This window comes from Phyllobates terribilis, unplaced genomic scaffold, assembly GCF_046119375.1.
Source record: "Phyllobates terribilis strain yellow unplaced genomic scaffold, ASM4611937v1 Scaffold_8__6_contigs__length_399053987, whole genome shotgun sequence".
Classification (NCBI taxonomy): Eukaryota; Metazoa; Chordata; class Amphibia; order Anura; family Dendrobatidae; genus Phyllobates; species Phyllobates terribilis.
Genome location: NW_027362768.1, coordinates 128,707,034 through 128,729,809, shown reverse-complemented (window position 1 = coordinate 128,729,809; position 22,776 = coordinate 128,707,034). Strand labels below are relative to the sequence as shown.

Genomic DNA, 22,776 nt, shown 5'->3' with positions numbered 1-22,776 from the left:
ATGGACCCTTCTGCACTGCTCTCCTGAGAGCACTAGACCCTTATAGATGTTTCTCTCTGTCTTTTATACCCTTCTTTCTGTACTCCACTGAACTTCTTCCTCCACCCACACCCACTACATGGTTCCCCCTCTCTTGGTTTCCCCCCTTCCAGTCAGGGACAGGGCTCAGAAGTGAACAAGTGCATCTTGCCCCTCCTGCTGGTCTGGAGTGGTGTAGTGTTGGATGTAGATGTGTGAGTCCCGGGTAGTACTCCCTCCTTACCTGAGAGTGGGGTACCACACCTCTGGGTGAGATGCAGTACCTCTGTGGCAACTGGACCCGCAGGGGTGCCACATAAGAAGTCACTAGTATTATAATTGGCACACAGTAGATGGAGGCTCTCCTAGAGATTTTGCATCGGAGCCCTGGAGTGCCACATTGCACCCCTTTTTCTAGGCAGAATAGGGTGTGGCGGTACATTAAGCTCCTACAGGACTAACGTGAGGTGTCCATGATCACTGCTCGATATCACATATATTCAATACTGTGAAAATTTCAAAAACACCTACAGTCCAGATTCCCAAAGAGCAGCGCTTGGGTCCTGGGTTTGAATCCATAAAGGATTCATATAAATATATAAAAAAACAATTAATGAACAGTGTACATGCTGCTGATATAAAAAAAAAGACAGTTACATAATAAATAAATATAAGTACAAACAATCAAAAGAAAGAAGAAGAGTCAGAGAAAAACTTTATTAAAAGTTTTCTATTTTTTACCGTCTCAACAGCAGCGGCTTTGAGTCCATCACCCATTCCAAATTTCAACCCCCTCTTCCTGACCCCCCGCCTTAGACTGAGGAGCAGCTGAGCACAATCAGACCTCTGTTGCAGCATTCACAGCCGTATCCTTTGTGTCTGACTTCTGGCTGCAATTTATTTGGCTTCAATTTTATCCCAGAAGCAAAAAAAAAAAAAAAAGAAAAAATTCCCGCGCTCCTCCTTTCTTGGCAGTGCACTCCCTTCCTTCCCTCCATTACCTGTTTCCTGTCTGTTCTGGCAGCCTGTGTGGGTATCTCCTCCCTGCAAGGTTTTCTGGGGTCATGTGCTCCCACCCTGCTTTCTGGACAAACATGGAATGTAGGCAGGGGAACAAGCCAAGGTTTATCCAGAATCCCTGCCAAACTGTGCCGTGTGTGTGGAGGCCTTTGTCTGAGGAGGAGGTTACAGACGGCCATATAAATGATATCCAGGAATGCACCGGCCGGCCGGTGGACAGGTGGGCAAAGCGACCTTTACAGATAATTTCACATGATCCGAACAATAGGCAGAATCCTCATATTATATTTTTCATCCCCAAAAAAGACAGAATCTGTCTATTTTAAAGGGAAGGTGTCATCAGAAAATTATTTGTTGTTTAAATCTAATTTTTGTATTACATGTATTTTTTAAAAACATTTTGGTAAATTTTTCAGATCACGATCTTTATTTAAAAAAACAAAACAATATTAGTAATTTTTGAGATTTTTACGTTAGTCACTGGCGCTTTTTTAAATTCACACTTCCTGTTCTTTCAGGAAAAGTTTTCAGCAGTTTCCTTATGATCAGAGGCAGGATTACAGTGACCGATAACACCTCTATACATACCTGATAACACAGGATCCACCAATCACATTAGGCGATGTCATAGCTGTCCCTCCTCCCTTCACAATGACCTTTGCACACGCTCATTAGATGCTACAATACAAATGATAGGGTCAAAGTCTGTTCATTGCGGATAATGTACATGCGTTGTTTCCTGAAACAGGAAGCTATAATCTAAAATCGCTCTGGTGGCAAATGTGAAAATTGCAATTTTTCTAATTTTGATTTTTTAATAAAGATTGAGATATGGGAAAAATGTAACAAAAACATTTCTCGAGTAACGAGCATGCTCGCTCATCATTAATCAGCCCTAGTGATGAGCAAGCATGTTCTGTTAACCCTTTCGGCGAGCTCGGGCATGTGCATATGTATTCACCCCTTTTGCAATGAAGCCTCTAAAAATTTCTGGTGCAAGCAATTCCCTTCATAAGTCACATGCTTAGCGAAATGAAGTCCACCTGTGTACAATCTAAGTGTCACATGTCTGTCAGTATATACACTTTCCCTTTTCTGAATGGGCACAGAGGCTGCAACACCATTAAGCAAGAGGCTCCACTAACCAAACACCATGAAGACCAAGGGGATCTCCAAGCAAGTCAGGAACAAAGTTGTTGAGAAGTACAAGTCACGGTTGGGTTATAAAAAAAAATCCCAATCTCTGATGATCCCCCAGAGCAGCATCAAATCCATTATAATCAAATGGAATAAACATGGTACCACAACAAACCTGCCAAAAGAGGGCTGCCCACCAAAACTCTCAGCCCGGGCAAGGAGGACATTCATCAGAGATGCAGCACAGAGACCAAAAGTAACCCTGAAGGAGCTGCAGAGTTCCTAAGCAGAGAATGGAGTATCTGTTCATACAATCACAATAAGCCGCACACTCCATAGAGGTGACCTTTATGGAAGACTGGGCAGAAAAAAAAGCCTTTAGTTACACACAAAAATTGTAAGGCTTGTATTGAGTTTGCCAAAACACAAGTGGGAGACTCTTCAAATGTATGGAGGAAGGTGCTGTGGTCAGATGAGGCCAAAATTTTACTTTTGGCCACAAAGGTAAATGCTATGTCTGGCGCTGAACCAACATAGATAGTCACTTCAAGAACACCATCCCAACAGTGAAACATGGTTGTGACAGCATCATGCTGTGGGGATGTTTTTGGCAGCAGGGATAGGGAAAATGGTCCGAGTCGAGGGGAATACATGGTGTGAAATACAGGGACATTCTTGAGCAAAACCTGTTTGTCTGTCAGGGATTTAAGACTGGGATGGAGGGTCACCTTCCAACAAGACAATGACCCAAAGCATACTGCTAAAGCAACACTCAAGTGGTGTAAGGGAAAACGTGTAAATGTTTCGGAGTGGCCCAGTCAAAGCCCAGACCTTAATCCAATTGAGAATCTGTGTTCAGACTTGAAGATTGCTGTTCACCAGAGAAAACCATCTAACTTGAAGGAGCTGGAGCAGTTTTGCCTTTTGGAATCGGCAAGAATCCTAGTGGGAAGATGTGGAAACCTCATAGAGATTAATCCAAAGTGACTTGCAGCTGAAATTGCTCTACAAAGTACTGACTTTAGGGGGTGAATAGTTATGCACACTGAGGTTTTCAGTTATTTAGTCCTATTTGTTGTTTGCTTCACAATAAAAAATAAAATGTTCACAGTTGTCGGCATGTTCTTTACATGAACTGATGCAAACCCTCAAAAAAAACAGTGAAATTCCAGGTTGTGAGGTAGCAAAACACGAAAAATGCCAAGGTGGGGGGTGTGAATACTTTTGCAAGCCACTGTATATAAGTCTATATTTTTTAAAGCCATTTAGTCATGGTCCTCATCTTTTTTTATGTGAGTCATTATGAGGACCACACCCAGTTGGCTAAAAAGATACGATTTATGTACAGGGAATTGGGGATCATATCTCAGGAACAGAGTGACGCAGGAACAAAAGAAAAACAATTCCAGACTCTGAAGAATAACAGCATTTACACCAGCCAAAATAAAAATCCAGATTTTGGAAAGTGACAGGTCCTCTTTAAGATGGACATATGGCAGGTGGCAATTATAAATAAGTTGCAAGACCAAATAAATAAATCATGTCCAAAGGAAAAGTAACAATTTATGTTCCTGAAGCATCAAAAAGATTAACTACCCCTAAAATACATTGACGTGAGTGACAAATCAAAAGCTGTATTCAATTTTATTCGTACATGATCCATGAAGGCATGATTAAAAACCATACAAGGTCACAGACAAAGCACAACGGGTGAAACATATAGCACTGATTGAAGTCTAAGGGGTAACCTTTCTCCTTGTGGAGAGTGACATGCCGGCCCTGGCATACCAATGTTAGGAGGCTTATTCACCGTGCAATGCTTCTCTGGGAAATTAAATATGCAAATTGCCTCTTCAGAGAGAAAGAGGACTAGAACTCTATAGCGCCACCTTTTGGAAGAAACAACCCTACAACTCACTATTGACCCTTTAACGAGCCTTGCAATATGACTTAGGATAAAAGCTTCCAACTGCACTGATTGAACAAAGCCATAAGATTACAAAAGTGTATATAGATTAAAGGGGACCTGTCTTCAGGTCATAAGCGGACAGTTTTCTTACGTTATTCCTGCTGCTCGCCTGAATATTCTGCTTTATTAATTTTTGAAGTCCACCACGTGGTTCCAGACATATGGGTTTTTATATTTAGTGCAAATTTGCATAGTCTTGACAAGGGGGCGTGGCTCACAGGATCCTCTGGGACGTGTCTTTAGGCTGTTCTAAGTTATTTCCCTATGAGCAATAACCCTTAGCACTAAATAAAATGGCCCATATCTCTGGAACCGTATGACAGATTTAAAAAAAAAATAAAAAATACTCAGGGGAACATTGGGAATAAAGTAAGAGCAAAAACTGATCATTCTTGACCTGATGACTGGTCCTTTTTAAATGTATTATGGGGCTAAAGTATCCAAAGCCCAAATTATGCAAGTATCATATTGTCACCGGTGTGTCAGGTGTGACAGACAGTCGCTCTGGAGCCGACTGTAAAAGGTCACTGCAGACGCCTTCTTGATCCTCTCATCTCTGTGGTGTAGTTATATCCTTCTTCCTTTAGGACCCAGCAGCGACCTCCACCTTCTGCTGCTGATTGACACACCCTTGCTTGGTAGTTAAAAACTCTCAGTTTCTCCAGAGAGTTGCCGGTGATAGTTTTATGTACCTCTGTGCAGGCTTGGAGCACTAGCAGTTGGCTAGTTTCTTATTTGGTGCCCTTGGAGGCCAGTTGGCATAATCTCTCTGGTGTCTGCTTAAGCTAAGTGTATCCCCTTTGTTTGTTTACCTTTTTATCTTTAGTTTGTAGTGGAGCCTGACCAGTGATCACCCCGTCCCTTCCCTATCTAGGGCCAAGCTCTAGGGAGATTCAGGGATTAGGTTCCTGCTCGGCGATAAGTGTGGAACCTATATAGGGACTATAGGGTAGGCAGGGTGATATTAGATCTGACTAGGGGTCTCCACTCCCTCTTTCCCTAGTTGTTGGACTCGCTTTCCCTCTTCCCGTCATTGTGCACTTAGTCTTTCCCTCACCTTGCGTGACACATATATAGAAACAGAGGGCAATTTCCCCTAATTAAAACAACTGTCCTGAAGATGAATATATTAAAACAGGTAAATGTCCCAGTATCTGAACCAAGTCCAGAAGATAATGGGGCATTTGCCTGAATTAATCTATTCATTTTCAGGACTGTTGTTTTAATTAGGGGAAGTTGGCCTTTGTTTCTCTGTATGATAAATAATTATAAATCTATGATTATAATAAGTGATGATAATTCCTTGGTGCGGTTTACTGAGTGACTGAAAGCCAGAAGCTGTGAGTAATAGTCACAGATGGGATCAGGTGACCCCAATATCTTGTTATTATCAAACCCTCCATTTAGCACCAGGACTATTTTCATAGTGATGGCCATTAGCATCTTTCGCAGCCTGCAGGTGGCTAATAACAGGAGGCTGTGACCTGCAAATTGGAGATGGACTGTAAACTGATACAGCAGCAGGGAAGCCACAAGGAACCGGATCTACCCATAGGTTAACGAGACAATAACCTTATTTTAAGAATTAAGCAATTTACATACAGTTTATAGGGATTGTAACATACCTGGCGGCGTCCTTGCATAGTGGTCCATCTCCCACTGTGCAAGAGCGCGCACTTGATCTCCTGTCCAGAATGTCTCTCTGGCTTCCCTCCATGCTGTCTGTTTGTGTCTGTTTCTGCTGCTTAAGGGCGGCGCCCGATCACTTCCTGCTTTTTGTACCTGCTGTGGGTCACACCTCTTGTGCGTCCTCAGCCTATTGCTGTCTGTCACCTGGTATATAGCTCAGCTGCGCCCATCTATCCCTGCCTGAGCATAGTGTTTCTTTCAGTGTGTGCTCGCACTCTGAAGGTGCCAGGTCCCGTTCTGTGTTCTCTTTTCTGCCTATCCTGGAGGCTGTATTTCCAGGCCTGTCTGAACACGCTCCTAGCCTGTTCCTCCTGCCTTCTAGGGGCCGATTACCTAGACCTGTTCCTGTATCTTGTCTGACCTGTCTGAACACGCTCCTAGCCTGTTCCTCCTGCCTTCTAGGGGCCGATTACCTAGACCTGTTCCTGTATCTTGTCTGACCTGTCTGAACACGCTCCTAGCCTGTTCCTCCTGCCTTCTAGGGGCCGATTACCTAGACCTGTTCCTGTATCTTGTCTGACCTGTCTGAACACGCTCCTAGCCTGTTCCTCTCGCCTTCTAGGGGCTGATTTCCTAGACCCGCTTCTGTATCTTGTCTGTCCTGTCTGAACACGCTCCTTGCCTGTTCGTCCTGCCTCTCTGGGGGCCGTATTCCCAGACCCGCTCCTGTATCCCGCTGCAGTGTCGGTCTCCTCCGTACACTCAGTTCCAGTCTGAACTCTCTCCTATCCTTTACCTGTTTTGCCTCTATGTCCGTTCCCTTCCTTTTTCTGCAGAGTCTGAACTCGTACCTAACTCCTGCTTGTTGTCTCTGTACTCCCGTTTGTGAGTTTGTGGTCCACTCGCTACTTCACTGCAAGTACCCTGTGGGTGTCTGGCTCTGTCTTTCCCTTCCTGTCTGTTCCGTGTGAACAGAGCCCTGTCCCCCCTACTCAGCCTAGCCTGCTCTGACTCCTTTGCTCGCTGCTCCGGCAGTCCTGTCCTGCCCTGCTTCTGCCCGCTGCTCCGGCAGTCCTGTCCTGCCCTGCTTCTGCCCGCTGCTCCGGCAGTCCTGTCCTGCCCTGCTTCTGCCCGCTGCTCCGGCAGTCCTGTCCTGCCCTGCTTCTGCCCGCTGCTCCGGCAGTCCTGTCCTGCCCTGCTTCTGCCTGCTGCTCCGGCAGTCCTGTCCTGCCCTGCTTCTGCCCGCTGCTCCGGCAGTCCTGTCCTGCCCTGCTTCTGTCCGCTGCTCCGGCAGTCCTGTCCTGCCCTGCTTCTGCCCGCTGCTCCGGCAGTCCTGTCCTGCCCTGCTTGTGCTCGCTGCTCCTGCAGCCCTGTCCTGCTCTGTTCTTGCCCACCGCTTCGGGCGTTCCCTCTCTGCTGTGGTTGTCTACCGCATCTGCGGTTCTGTGACCCAGTCTGTACTGGGTCTTAACCTTTCTGTGCTCCAGCCCGTCCTTTCGGCCAGTACCTCCCTGCCTGCATACTCGCCTGTATCCACCCATCTGCATACCTGCCGTGTTTGCTTATATCCACCAGTCTGTGCCAGCCTAACCTGCCTGTTCCTGAGTCCCAGTGTGTACTGGGTCCTATCCCGCCTGTGTTCCTACCTGCTAGTGCCTCCCTGTCTGCACTCTAGCTGTGCTTGCCTGTACCCCTCTACCTGTATTGTTCCTGAGTCCCAGTGTGTACTGGGTCCTATCCCGCCTGTGTTCCTACCTGCTAGTGCCTCCCTGTCTGCACTCTAGCTGCGCTTGCCTTTACCCGCCTGCCTGCATACCAGTCGTGCCTGCCTATACCCTCCAGTCTGTGCGCCAGCCTAACCAGCCTGATCCAGTAATCCCTGTGTGGGTCAACCCCCGTGTCCGGAGTTTGACCTGGAGTAGCACCTGGTCCCTCTGCCCGGTTTCTCCCTGGTGCACTGGCGTCGTATGCCGTCGTGCCATCTTGGTCGGATCGGCCAGATACTTAGTCACGCCCCTCCAGGCACTCTCCGGTTCATGGTCCAGTGGAATCACTACAATCACACGCACACGCCGCTCAGCCCGGGCGTGTGCATAACAGGGATGAAGTGATGGTTGGATAAATATGATTGTCAAGTCACTGTGGCTACTAGAATATTTGTCCTGGTAGCCAGGTCATTTTTACATCCATGTTTGCATTTGGTGGCTCAGTTCTTTCAACCAGTGCTAAATGCATGACGCACGGCTGCATCCAGATACATCTGTCGCAGTAGAAGTCACGTAGTGACTGCCAGATACTGACAGCTCCGCATGCTTCTCCATCGCCACTCTCTATCAGCATCAAGAGATTATGATAATGGCAGGCACTGCACTGACGATGGGGGGGATAATAATATCAATTATATTAATCCTTATTTTTGTAGCGCCAACATATTCTGCAGAACGTTACAATTCAGAGGGTAAATGTAAAGAAAAAACATTGAAATAGCTAGAAAAAAATAAAAATAATAATTCTAGCAAGAGGAGTGAGGTCCCTGCTTACAAGAGGGATGACCGAAAAGGCAAAAGGGCTTTTAACTGCACAATGGATCAGACATTTTTTTATTAAAAAAAAATATTGGATAGTAGTATGTGTAAGGAGCCAGTCACGCAGCTAGTATTGGTGTGTCCCCAGATATGAAGGGCATGAGTGCATGAAATATGGGGGGAATTGTTCAAATAATGAATTGGATTCTGAGGATAGGGTTAAAGGAAAAAAGTCTAATCCGGTAACGTGATAGACGGAAGATGTCACTAGGGTGCATTTAAACCTGTGGATGTAGGAACTTAACCTGCCCAGGATAGCATATTCCAGAGAAGTGGCGCAGCATGAGAGGAGTTTTAAAGATGCGAATGGGAGGTTCTGATTATAGAGGTGGTATACTGTGACGAGGGAGGTGCACAGCGATGGAGAGTTTTGTGGGAAGGAGTAAGGCTAGGTTCACACTTATGTTAACCAGGTTTTTGCGCATCTATAAAAAAGCTGAATACTGTCAGGATGGAGGCCAGACAGTCTGCAGTGTCTTCATGGCTCCTTCGGGGCTCTGTCAAGGTTCTTGTCGGAGTACAGTCTATCAAGGATCATGGCAGAAACCCCAACATAGTTGTCAGTGTGGAGCCACGTATAATTGCGACTCTAGCCTCATAGGTGTAAAGTGAATGGGCAGCCAACACAGTGACTGGCACGGGTGGAGGCATTGGTGGAGGAGTTGAAATGTAAGACCTTATTCAGATGTCAGGTTTCTTTACATACGAAAAAAATGGACTGATTATTCTGATCAGACTTTGATCAGAGTAAGGTACGAGTGTCATCCGTTTTTTTTCGTACGTGGAGAAATTAAAGAAAAAACAAAAAAAGATTTCTCCATCTTCTCCATTTTGTGAGTCCGTGAAAATCAGACCAGACTCGGATGTCAGTCGAGTGTTGTCTGATTTTTTTCATGGACCCATTGACTTGCATTGTCTCCGATATTTTCCGAGGATCACTCGGATAGCACTCTACACAAAAAACGGAAGTGTGGATAAGGCCTAAGATGAAGTAAGCTGCTGCACGACCACTGATATAGTGACAGTTAGCTGGTTGCTAGTAGTCGTAACCATGGATACCTAAGGTCCTGCAATGTCTCCACATGAGGAAAGAAACAGTGAATCAGAAGAACTATACTACATTTCTAATTGGAGGTATTTGCTAATATTATTATTATTACACCTACTACATATTGGGATAGGATCTTGGAGATGGGAATACCCCTCTAAGGATAAATTAGAAGTGGGAGAGTTCATTGCACAAGAAGGTCATGACTCATGAACTTCTCAGTTTAATTAAAGGGATTGTTTTGGACTTTAACTTTGATGGTCATTCCTTAGGATAGGTCATCAATTTCTGATCATTGGGGGTGAAACACCCTGTACCTGTACTTGTACCCCCACCAATAAGCTGCTCTTGGAGCAGGTAGCGACTGGAACTGCTTGGTTATGGAGCTGCAGAACTCCATGGACGGAATAGTGGCCACGGCCGAGTACTGCACATCTGCCACCAATTCAAATCAATAGGGATGGGATAGGCCATCAATGTTTAAGTTCCAGACAACTCCTTTAAGTAGGTGGAGATACTGCTGTGACTGCTTTGGAGAAACCTTCTCTTCCCACAGTAGTGACAGTAGTGTCTCCACCGCAGTAACCCTCTGAAACAGAAATGACAACTGGGAAAGGGGAAAAAAGGGATCTGACTGCATGTGGGAGATGATAGACAAACACAATAGGAAAAAGGCAGACAATGCTATGACTACTTTTCAAAGGGGTAATTGCTGTGATTGTTGTGGACTAGCATACACTGTTATGAAGTGGAGGGGTCTATTGCTAAGGGGTATACTGCTGTAAAAAGATGGAGGTGTTAACCCACGTTCCCCCTTGAAGACATGTGTAATGTTGAAAATTATTTCGATGTGTAGTGCGTTTAGTGACATATGTTATTAGTAATATAGTTGTGTTCTGCCCAGTCACAGATAAGATTAACCACTTCGCGCCAGAGCCTGTTTTTGCCTTCGTGACTGGGCCAATTTTTTCAATTCTGACCACTGTCACTTTATGAAGTAATTACTCTGGAACGCTTCAACGGATCCCCCTGATTCTGAGAATGTTTTTTCGTGACATATTGTACTTCATGATAGTGGTAAAATTTATTCGATATCACTTGCGTTTATTTGTGAAAAAATTGGAAATTTGGCGAAAATTTTGAAAATTTTGCAATTTACAAACTTTGAATTTTCATGCCCTTAAATCAGAGAGATATGTCACACAAAATAGTTAATAAATAACATTTCCCACATGTCTACTTTACATCAGCACAATTTTGGAACCAATTTTTTTTTTTGTTAGGGAGCTATAAGGGTTAAAAGTTGACCAGTGATTTCTCATTTTTCCAACAAAATTTACAAAAACATTTTTTAAGGACCACATCATATTCGAAGTCACTTTGAGGGGTCTCTATGACAGAAAATACCCCAAAGTGACACCATTCTAAAAACTGCACCCCTCAAGGTGCTCAAAACCACATTCAAGAACTTTATTAACCCTTCAGGTGCTTCACAGGAATTTTTGGAATGTGGAAGAAAAAAATTAACATTTAACTTTTTTCACAAAAATGTTACTTTAGACCCAATTTTTTTTATTTTCACAGGGGTAATAGGAAAAAATGGACCCCAAAATTTTTTGTGCAATTTCTCTTAAGCGCGCTGATACCCCATATGTGAGGGAAAACCACTGTTTGGGCGCACTGCAGGGTTTGAAAGGGAAGGAGCGCCATTAGACTTTTTGAATGTAAAATTTGTTTGAATAATTAGCGGACGCCATGTTGCATTTGGGGAGCCCCTGATGTGCCTAAACAGTGGAAACCCCCCACAAGTGACACCATTTTGGAAACTAGACCCCTTAGGGAACTTATCTAGATGTGTGGTGAGCACCTTGAACCCCAAGGTGCTTCACAGAAGTTTATAATATTGAGCTGTAAAAATAAAATTTTCACATTTTTCCCACAAAAACGTTTTTCATCCCTTAATTTTGCATTATCATAAGGGTAATAGGATAAATTGCACCATGAAATTAGTTGTGCAATTTCTCCTGAACACGCCGATACCCCATATGTGGAGGCAAACCACTGTTTGGGCGCACGGCAGGGATTGAAAGGGAAGGAGCGCCATTTGACTTTTTGAATGTAAAATTTGTTTGAATAATTAGCAGACGCCATGTCGTATTTGGGGAGCCCCTAATGTGCCTAAACAGTGGAAACCACCCACAAGTGACACCATTTTGGAAACTAGACCCCTTAGGGAACTTATCTAGATGTGTGGTGAGCACCTTGAACCCCAAGGTGCTTCACAGAAGTTTATAATATTGAGCTGTAAAAATAAAATTTTCACATTTTTCCCACAAAAACGTTTTTCATCCCTTAATTTTGCATTATCATAAGGGTAATAGGATAAATTGCACCATGAAATTAGTTGTGCAATTTCTCCTGAACACGCTGATACCCCATATGTGGAGGCAAACCACTGTTTGGGCGCACGGCAGGGATTGAAAGGGAAGGAGCGCCATTTGACTTTTTGAATGTAAAATTTGTTTGAATAATTAGCAGATGCCATGTCGTATTTGGGGAGCCCCTAATGTGCCTAAACAGTGGAAACCACCCACAAGTGACACCATTTTGGAAACTAGACCCCTTAGGGAACTTATCTAGATGTGTGGTGAGCACCTTGAACCCCAAGGTGCTTCACAGAAGTTTATAATATTGAGCCATAAAAATAAAATTTTCACATTTTTCCCACAAAAAATGTTTTTCATCCCCTAATTTTGCATTATCATAAGGGTAATAGGATAAATTGCACCATGAAATTTGTTGTGCAATTTCTCCTGAGTACACATATACCCCATATGTGGGGGAAAACCACTGCTTTTGTGTACGGCAGGGTTCGAAAGAGAAAGGAGCGCTATGTTGGCTGGGATAGGTTGCAGACACCATGTCACATTTGAAGAGTCGCTGACATGCCGAAACAGCAGAAACCCCCACAAGTGACCCCATTTTGTAAACTACACCTCTCAAGGAATTCATCTAGGGAAGTAGTGAGTATTTTTTAACTTTTAAATTTATACCATTGGGCAGCGAAAAAAGCATAATTATATTTTTACCACAAAAAAATGTTTTACCCTCAGATTTTACATTTTCACACAGGGCAATGGGTAAAAATGGTGCCGAAATGTGTCAAACAATTTCTTCTAAAAGTGGCAATACCCCATATGTGGCTGTATCGTACCGCTCAGCCATACGGCGAGATCTGGGGGGGACGGAGAGCTATTTGACAATTGGAGAACAAATTATTGTAGAATAGGCATTTGGATTTGGGAGCACAAAATATTCTGAATTTCTTTTGGGGGCCAAGGGCCATTTCGCTTTTCCAGAGCCTTTCTGCTACCAGTAACTTGGAAGTCCCTTATATTTTTAACAGATGACGGACCTGAGTGGGGACTAGCTTTTTTTGAGGACTGAGTTGAAGCTTTTATTGGGAACATTTTACGTAACATTTATCCGGCGCTCTAGGCTGAGCACTTACATTGGGGTTTCCATCTAAATTTCCAAGTGATGTAATTCAGATGAAACCCCTGCGGATCCATTCACGGTAATGAGGCAGCAGAGTTACTCTGGACTCTGTCTGGCCTCTGTTTAGCGGTGTCCTTTTTTTCTGAAGTGCACAAAACTGTGGCCAACCGCACTTTTATGCACGCCTAAAACAAATGACACCGTGGCATCACAGGCCAGACGGCATCCACAGTGGCCTATATCTGCCTCATTACAAGGAATCTTCCGTCATGGGTTCCGTCTGAATCACGTATTTCAGAGATTTACACGGAAACTCTGGTGTAAGTGCTCAGCGCAGAGCGCAGGATAAATGTGAGCAGAGCCTTACTGCGATCTTTGGGAGACATAATAAACAAATCAGTAGCAGGTGAAGAATTGGTTTTATTTATTTTTTACGCCGCTCCCCGTGTGGTATACGTGATGAGATTACTTTATTCTTCGGGTCGGTGCGATTACAGAGATACCAGATTTATATCGGGCTTTTATGACTGACAGCTGTCACACACTAAGAGACGCTTTTTTTTGCAAAATCTAGTTTTTGCATCGCCATATTTTGAGAGCTATAATTTTTCCATATTTCGGCCGACAGAGTCATGTGACGGCTTGTTCTTTGCGGGACGAGTTGACATTTTTATTGCTACCATTTTTGGGTAATTGACATTTTTTGATCGCTTTCTATTATGTTTTTTGGGAGGTAAAATTAACAAAAAACAACAACTCAGGAATTGTTTTTTGAGGTTTTTTTTTATGCCGTTCTGCGTGTGGTAAAAGTGATAAGGCAGCATTATTCTTCGGGTCAGTACATTTACAGTGATACTACACTTACTGTATATTTTTTTATGTTTTGGCGCTTTTACACAATAAAACAATTTTATATAAAAAATATTTTTTTTGCATTGCTTTATTCTGAGCGCTATAACTTTTTTATTTTTTGGCTGATGGAGCTGTACGGCGGCTTTTTTTTGCGGAACAAGATGACGTTTTCAGCGGTACCATTTTTATTTCCATTTTGCTTTTTGATTGCATTTTTTTACACTTTTTATTTGGCGATATGATGAAAAAGCATATTTTTTTGCTCCGTTTTTTATTTATTTTTATTACTGTGTGCACAGAAGGAGTTAATTAGTGTGACAGTTTTATAGATCGGGTTGTTTCGGACGCAGCGATACCAAATATGTGTACTTTTTTGGGTTTTGCATAAATATACGGATTTATTGGTTTAATATTTTATTTATTTATTTTTATTTATTTTGTGATTTTTTTTTAACAGTTTAAAAACATTTTTTTTTAACTTTTTTTACATTTTTACTTAGTCCCTGTATGGGACATTAATTTTTATTTTTCTGATCACTGATCTCATGTAATGTAATAGACATGTATTACATTACATGAGATCTTTGCTGACTGTTTCACAGTCAGTGTGTCCTGCCAGGCTTCAGCTGCAGGCTGAGCCAGGCAGGAGACCATATATGGCAGATCTGGAGGCGGTAATCTGACCTCCAGCTGCCATAGCAACGCCAGGTCCTGGAAGGTATAAGGGGGCCGTCGGAGAGGTAAGTGGACGACCCCCTCTCCTCCTGCTGTCTTCTATATGCCGCGATCACTATAGATCGCGGCATATAGAAGACAGCGAAGGGTTAACATCACTGGGACCTGATCCAATCAGGTCCCGATGATGTTCCCTGTCAGAGCTAACGCTCTGCACCGGAATCGCAGCGCTTGCAGGACCCTGGGGGTCCTGAGCGCTGCGAGACCACCCACCGTTTTTAAACGTCGGCTCTGCACAGAGCCTAGCAAGCGCCGACGTCTATCTACAGTGGGCCGTCGCGAAGCGGTTAATAGTTGGAATTAGCCCAGAGTGGGAGGGGAGAAAGTGAAGGAACACAGACCGTTTCCTGTCAGGAAAACAGATACAGGTGCATCTCACTAAATTAAAATATCATCAAAAAGTTAATTTATTTTAGTTCTTCAATACAAATAGTGAAACTCAAATATTATATAGAGTCATTACAAACAGAGTGATCTATTTCAAGTGTTTATTTCTGTTAATGTTGATTATTATGGCTTACAGCCTATGAAAACACAAAAGTCTTTATCTTAGTAAATTAGAATAATTAACAATAAACACCTGCAGAGGCTTCCCACACGTTTAAGAAGGTCCCTTAGACTGTTTCAGTAGGCTTCACAATCATGGGGAAGACTGATGACTTGACAGATGTCCAGAAGGCAGTCATTGACACACTCCACAAGGTCCCAGAATTCCAATTTTCATTTGGAAATCAAGGTCGCAGAGTCTGGAGGAAGAGTGGAGAGGCACACAATCCAAGCTGCTTGAGGTCTAGTGTGAAGTTTCCACAATCAGTGATGGTTTGGGGAGCCATGTCATCTGCTGGTGTAGGTCCACTGTGTTTTATCAAGAACAAAGTCAGCGCAGCCGTCTACCAGGTAATTTTAGAGCACTTCATGCTTCCCTCTGCCGACAAGCTTTTTGGAGATAGAAATTTCATTCTCCAGCAGGACTTGGCACCTGTCCACACTGCCAAAAGTAACAATACCTGGTTTAAAAACAACAGTATCACTGTGCTTGATTGGCCAGCAAACTCGCCTGACCTTAACCCTATAGAGAATCTATGGGGTATTGTCAAGAGGAAGATGAGAGACACCAGACCCAACAATGCACATGAGCTAAAGGCTGCTATCAAAGCAACCTGGGCTTCCATAACACCTCAGCAGTGCCACAGGCTGATCGCCTCCATGCCACGCCGCATTGATGCAGTAATTGATGCAAAAGGCGCCTCGACCAAGTATTGAGTGCATTTACTGAACATACATTTCAGTAGGCCAACATTTTGGATTTTAAAAACATTTTTCAAGCTGTTGTTATAAAGTATTCTAATTTACTGAGATAATAACTTTTGTGTTTTCATTGGCTGTAAGCCATAATCATCAATATTAACAGAAATAAACACTTGAAATAGATCACTCTGTTTGTAATGACTCTATATAATATATGAGTATCACTTTTTGTATTGAAGAACTGAAATAAGTTAACTTTTTGATGATATTATAATTTTGTGAGAAGCACCTGTAGGGCGAAGTGTTCAATAGAAGCAGACACACGGTCTGACCAGCGAGCAGAGCTGCATGAAGTGGGTGTCCCTGAAGTTAGAGGAGACCGAGGCAACGGATAGCATGATCCAGGGTAGAGACGAGGAAAAGTGATAGAAGGAGTGAGTGATTCCCTGGAGACGGGATCTGGGGCAGGAGGCCTAGTGGGACGGTCCCGAGTTCGCAAGCCAAAGAGATAGTGGGACGCATCTGAGCAGAGAATGTGAGACGAGGAGAATGCCCCGGGTGGTACTTCCAAAGCATCGGCAAGCAGAGAAGCTAAGCAATGGCCATAGTGACCAAATAACTCTCCTAAGGGGAAAAGGACGTAGAACCGTGAGTTGAGACTTAGGACTCTCGATTACTGGACTGTAGTGCCGTTATTGGGGACAAGGGAAGCTCCTGAAGCACTGTGCTGGGTTGTGCTGAAGGCAGAGGAACTAACTGAAGCACAGCCAAGTGAGTCTAGGAAGGAGAGAATGAATGTGTATAAAGATGTTCCGTGTGTTAAGAGAAACGTCCATGAAGATTTGTACCTGCTATCCTCTGTACATACTCCTCCCCCTGTTATGGTTCAGTAAAAGACAGTTTATTTTTAAGGGGTGGTCTCCCTCATTGAACTCTAACATCCGGTCCTGGCCAGCCTAAGTCACCGGCACCAAGCAGCCTGCAAGGGCAAAGTGACCCTATAGCTAAAGTCCACACACCCAGCCAGGACCTCCATTTTCATGTAGCGTGCCAGGGCGTAAAACACGAGTACCTCGCCCACGGCTGCCGCCCCGCGCCACATTACACTGCTACAATGCTGCAACTGCTTGTAAGGCGGCTATTGGTGCAATTTCCAAATCCCAATACTCATGCCATTATTTCTAGCACGATATAGATAAGGTCCAAGGGGGTAAAGAACAAAAATATTTCCTTATCTTCACTCTTTAGGTTGTGATCTGGGTGTGTCCTTCCTGGCTTTCAAAGAAACATCTTTTAACCTTTTTCCCTAAATATGGAAGTTTTATTTTCTTTTATGTTTTTTTTGCTTTAGTTTTTTTTATTTTTAACTGAAGGTAATCAAGTTCCTGCTCTCGGCTATTTCCATATCTTCCATCCACTACAAAAGATAGTGACCGGTACTCCAGGTCACCAACCAGTCACTTATGACAATTCCACACAATATGTGATAATTCTTGCATTGGGAAACCATGTTGATCCCAAATACTGTGGGTTAGTAAATTGAGTAAATAATTAGGAATATAGGTCCAGATACAGATTATTTGGCAAGCACACAGACATGATAGGACTGCTCTCCTTCCCTATAATACAATATGGCAGCACACAATATAGTGTGTCATTTTGAGCATTCAGCTTGCCATTGCTATAGACACTTACGAACAGACGTATTCCTTCATCCAGTAGGTTTATATCTTTAAAGATGGTCAGAGATCTGTAAATGTTTAATAATTCATAACGCTAATGTGTAACAGATGGGAAAGTCTGGAGCCGAAACGTACTGCGTGCGAGAGCAGACCTTTCTCTCCCCAGAATAAGCACGGCACTTTAAGAACAGCAGCAGGTCTATAGCCAGTCATAGAGTTTCTATGGTGTAGATTAATGGCTTGACAAGCGGACTGTGCCCTGGTACTGGGTTGTCCTGCTCAGTGGAAGAGTTCATTGGGGGCGGTCAACATTCAGCTGCTATCAAAGAAGCTATTCAAAAGACCCCACTAAAATAACTTTGGTCACCACCATCCCGGAAGTGCGAGTACATTCTGTTATCTCAAGTGCATGGCCAACCTTAGCCTAACCTGGTACAGTTTTCTCTCAACCACAAGTCATAAAGAGATGATAGACATTAGTTTTAGACTCCTTTTAGACAATCGGTCACCACAATCCCGTTATGATTTCATGTTTTGTACAATATGAAAGAACTCTTGCTGTCCACTCTACATCACATCCATCACAATGGCATCTTTGATGTTGCCTAGGTTCCTTCTCAGACCACAGGGCACCAGGATGGTTCCCTTCATGAAATTTCATCAGCAACCGCAAAAGACTTCTTGCAGGAGGATCTATACGTTGTTTATGATAATTGCATTTTTGTGGTCTGCACATTTCCAGATGTCTCAGGCCTCTCTGCCAGGAAACAGGATGCGAACGTGTGCATTACATTCATCTGCAAACATATGTGCTTCATCTATGGGCCCAATGTTATGATTACAGTCAGAGCCCTATTCCTCCGCGTACTGTGCTGCATCTGTCTGGGGGACCGCCTCATGCACTGGGAAATTACCCCCCATGTAGTGAGATTTCCGTTAATTTATGCCTGGTCGTGTTTCTACATAAAACACTCAAATCATTGAGCTGCTAATTAAAGTGAACTACCGTACGTGGGATTTTACTGGATCCTAAAGTAGTCTAGCAATGGCCACAAAATCTACAATACAAACCGCCAAGTGCCCCAAAGTGATGCAAGCGGGAAAATATATGATTCCATGAAATGAATCATTCAGCAAAAAGCACTTCTGTGGCCCCTTCATGTGCTGATCGACTGATGGAATCCCATTGGTTAGACGCCTACCGATCAAACTTTGTCCATCCAAGAGACAATGATGTCTCCTATCTCCATCCAATTCCCCAGCTATCAGCAAAAGGAGCACAGGTCACCATTTAGGGGTCTCTATTACCTTATTCTTACCTTATATGCTCAACGCTAATGCTTTGGGAAATGCTGTATAGCATACATGTCAAACTCCTCCCTGTGGGCCAAATCTGGCCTGCAGGGTGGTTATATTTGTCCCTGACACAAGAACCGCCACCCCTATGTGGGGCCATTATTCTGTATGGAGGACTATATGGGGCCCATTATTCTGTATGGAGGACTGTGTGGGGCTCATTATACTGCATGGAGGACTATGTGGGGCCATTATTCTGTATGGAGGACTATGTGGGGCCATTATACTGTATGGAGGACTATGTGGGGCCTATTATACTGTATGGAGGACTATGTGGGGCCATTTTTCTGTATGGAAAACTATGTTGGGCCCATTAATTTGGATGGAGGACTATGTGGGGCCCATTATACTGTATGGAGGACTATGTTAATCCCATTATTCTGTATGCAGGACTATGTGAGACCCATTATATTGTATTGAGGACTATGTGGGACCCATTATACTGTATATACTGTATGGAGGACTATGTGGGGCCATCATTCTATATGGATGACTATGTGGGGTCCATTATATTGTATGGAGGATTATGTGAATCCCATTATTCTGTATGCATGACTATGTGAGACCCAATATATTGTATGGAGGACTATGAGGGGCCCATTATTCTGTATGGAGGACTATGTGGGGCCATTATTCTATATGGAGGACTATGTGGGGCCCATTATTCTGTATGGAGGACTATGTGGGGCCCATTTTTCTGTATGGAGGACTACCGTGGTGGCCAAAAGTATTGACACCCCTGCAATTCTGTCAGATAATACTCAGTTTCTTCCTGAAAATGATTGCAATCACAAATTCTTTGGTATTATTATCTTCATTTAATTTGTCTTCAATGAAAAAACACAAAAACAATTGTCCTAAAGCCAAATTGGATATAATTCCACACCAAACCTAAAAAGGGGGTGGACAAAAGTATTGGCACTGTTTGAAAAATTATGTGATGCTTCTCTAATTCGTGTAATTAACAGCACCTGTAACTTACCTGTGGCACCTAACAGGTGTTGGCAATAACTAAATCACACTTGCAGCCAGTTAACATGGATTAAAGTTGACTCAACCTCTGTCTTGTGTCCTTGTGTGTACCACATTGAGCATGGAGAAAAGAAAGAAGACCAAAGAACTGTCTGAGGACTTGAGAAACCAAATTGTGAGGAAGCATGAGCAATCTCAAGGCTACAAGTCCATCTCCAAAGACCTGAATGTTCCTGTGTCTTCCCTGTGCAGTGTCATCAAGAAGTTTAAAGCCCATGGCACTGTGGCTAACCTCCCTAGATGTGGACGGAAAAGAAAAATTGACGAGAGATTTCAACGCAAGATTGTGCGGATGGTGGATAAAGAACCTCGACTAACATCCAAACAAGTTCAAGCTGCCCTGCAGTCCGAGGGTACAACAGTGTCAACCCGTACTATCCGTCGGCGTCTGAATGAAAAGGGACTGTATGTAGGATACCCAGGAAGACCCCACTTCTTACCCTGAGACATAAAAAAGCGAGGCTGGAGTTTGCCAAAACTTACCTGAGAAAGCCTAAAACGTTTTGTAAGAATGTTCTCTGGTCAGATGAGACAAAAGTAGAGCTTTTTGGGAAAAAGCATCAACATAGAGTGTACAGGAAAAAAAAAGAGGCATTCAAAGAAAAGAACACGGTCCCTACAGTCAAACATGGCGGAGGTTCCCTGATGTTTTGGGGTTGCTTTGCTGCCTGGCACTGGACTGCTAGACCGTGTGCATGGCATTATGAAGTCTGAAGACTACCAACATATTTTGCAGCATAATGTAGGGCCCAGAGTGAGAAAGCTGGGTCTCCCTCAGAGGTCATGGGTCTTCCAGCAGGACAATGACCCAAAACACACTTCCAAAAGCATATAAAATGGTTTGAGAGAAAGCACTGGAGACTTCTAAGGTGGCCAGCAATGAGTCCAGACCTGAATCCCACAGAACACCTGTGGAGAGATCACAAAATGGCAGTTTGGAGAAGGCACCCTTCAAATATCAGGGACCTGGAGAAGTTTGCCAAAGAAGAATGGTCTACAATTCCAGCAGAGCATTGTAAGAAACTCATTGATGGTTACCGGAAGCGGTTGTTCGCAGTTATTTTGGCTAAAGGTTGTGCAACCAAGTATTAGGCTGAGGGTGCCAATACTTTTGTCTGGCCCATTTTTGGAGTTTTGTGTGAAATGATCAATGATTTGATTTTTGCTTCATTCTCTTTTGTGTTTTTTCCTTGCAAGCAAATTAAATGAAGATAATAATACCAAAGAATTTGTGATTGCAATCATTTTCAGGAAGAAACTGAGTATTATCTGACCGAATTGCAGGGGTGCCAATACTTTTGGCAACCACTGTATGTGGGGCCCATTATTCTGTATGGAGGACTATGTGGGGCCCATTATTCTGTATGGAGGACTATGTGAGGCCCATTATTCTGTATGGAGGACTATGTGGGCCCATTATTCTGTATGGAGGACTATGTGGGGCCCATTATTCTGTATGGAGGACTATGTGTAGCCCATTATTCTGTATGGAGGACTATGTGGGGCCCATTATTCTGTATGGAGGACTATGTGGGGCCCATTATTCTGTATGGAGGACTATGTGGGGCCCATTATTCTGTGTGGAGGACTATACGAGGCCCATTATTCTGTATGGAGGAATATGTGAGGCCCATTATTCTGTATGGAGGACTACGTGGGCCATTATTCTGCATGGAGGACTATGTGAGCCCATTATTCTGTATGGAGGACTATGTGGGGCCATTATACTGTATGGAGGACTATGTGAGCCCATTATTCTGTATGGAGGACTATATGGTGACCATTATTCTGTATGGAGGACTATGTGGGGCCCATTATTCTGTATGGAGGAATGTATGAGACCCATTATTCTGTATGGAGGATTACGTGAGGCCCATTATTCTGTATGGAGGACTATGTGGGGACCATTATACTGTATACTGGTTGGCCCGCAACTTTGTCCAAGTTTTTAATTTTGACCCTCTGTGTGTTTAAGTTTGACATCCCTGATGTACAGGGAAAGAAAGCGCACACAATAGGGTGACCCTATTAGAGGAGAAAAAATTGTATTGCTCACCTAGGAGGATATTGAGTGCCTTCTAAAAAAATAACAGTCGCTGCTGCCTCGTGACTAGGAGAGAACTCCCAGATAAAATTCACCAGTGGGAAAAAAAACACTTTAAAAATAGGCTGCGCGGCTGGATAAACAGTTTATGCTGCTGTGGTATTAGAATAGAGTTTATTCTATTAAACAACGCGTTTCAAAGCCGTACTAGCGTCTGGTCTTTTTTTTTACCTGAAAAGAAAAGTTCGGCCTCGAAACACGTTGTTTCATAAAAAAAACTGTTTTTTTTCCCCTACTGGTCAACTCTAAAGGTTGTCCCTAGAAGGTCACCTCCTTTTAACATCAAAGTGATTGTTGATATACTTTGGTGCTGTATGGCACTATTATGTAGACCTTATACAAGGCCATATTAGGTACAGTAGTTACCGCATTTGCTCTTCTGTTATTATATATTCTTAATTCGCAACCTAAGGTCCGGTTATTTTGGAAGCATAATGAGCGAATAGCTTATTTTCCTTTTTCTCAAAATCTGTAAGTCACTAATCATGGTCTTGGTGGAGTTATTCTTTAACTTTGAAGAGTAGAAATATATTTTTCATTTATTTTTGTACATGGCCTAAGGTTCGACTTATCACCTTTTACAGCTAATGGAAAGGTGGACCTGGCAACATATTACAATGGTGGGGAACTGGCAGGAGGGTAGTGTCTCCCTTCTCACTTATAAGCGGCTGGGAGGAGAGCTGGTGTAACGGACGTTGTGCTTCTCTTCCAATAACCAGATTGGGTTTTTTGTTGGGTTAAGGATGGACCCAACTTGCAAATAAGAATTACCACCATTTTTCCAAATCCAGAAATACAGATACAACGTCTCTTCATAACTAGAATCGGTCTCCATTGTAGAAAAACAATGGTGGAAGTCCTGG

General features: G+C 43.4%; 1 long non-coding RNA gene across 1 annotated transcript in view; it reads left to right on the top strand.

Annotated features, from left to right (window-relative positions):
* Nucleotides 1-1,020: 1,020 nt before the first annotated feature.
* The window catches only part of LOC141156412 (uncharacterized), a 45,176-nt gene continuing 23,420 nt past the window's right edge, over nt 1,021-22,776 (top strand). The window contains exon 1 of the long non-coding RNA XR_012247610.1: nt 1,021-1,258. This is a non-coding gene — a long non-coding RNA (uncharacterized lncRNA). The remainder of the gene's footprint in view (nt 1,259-22,776) is intronic.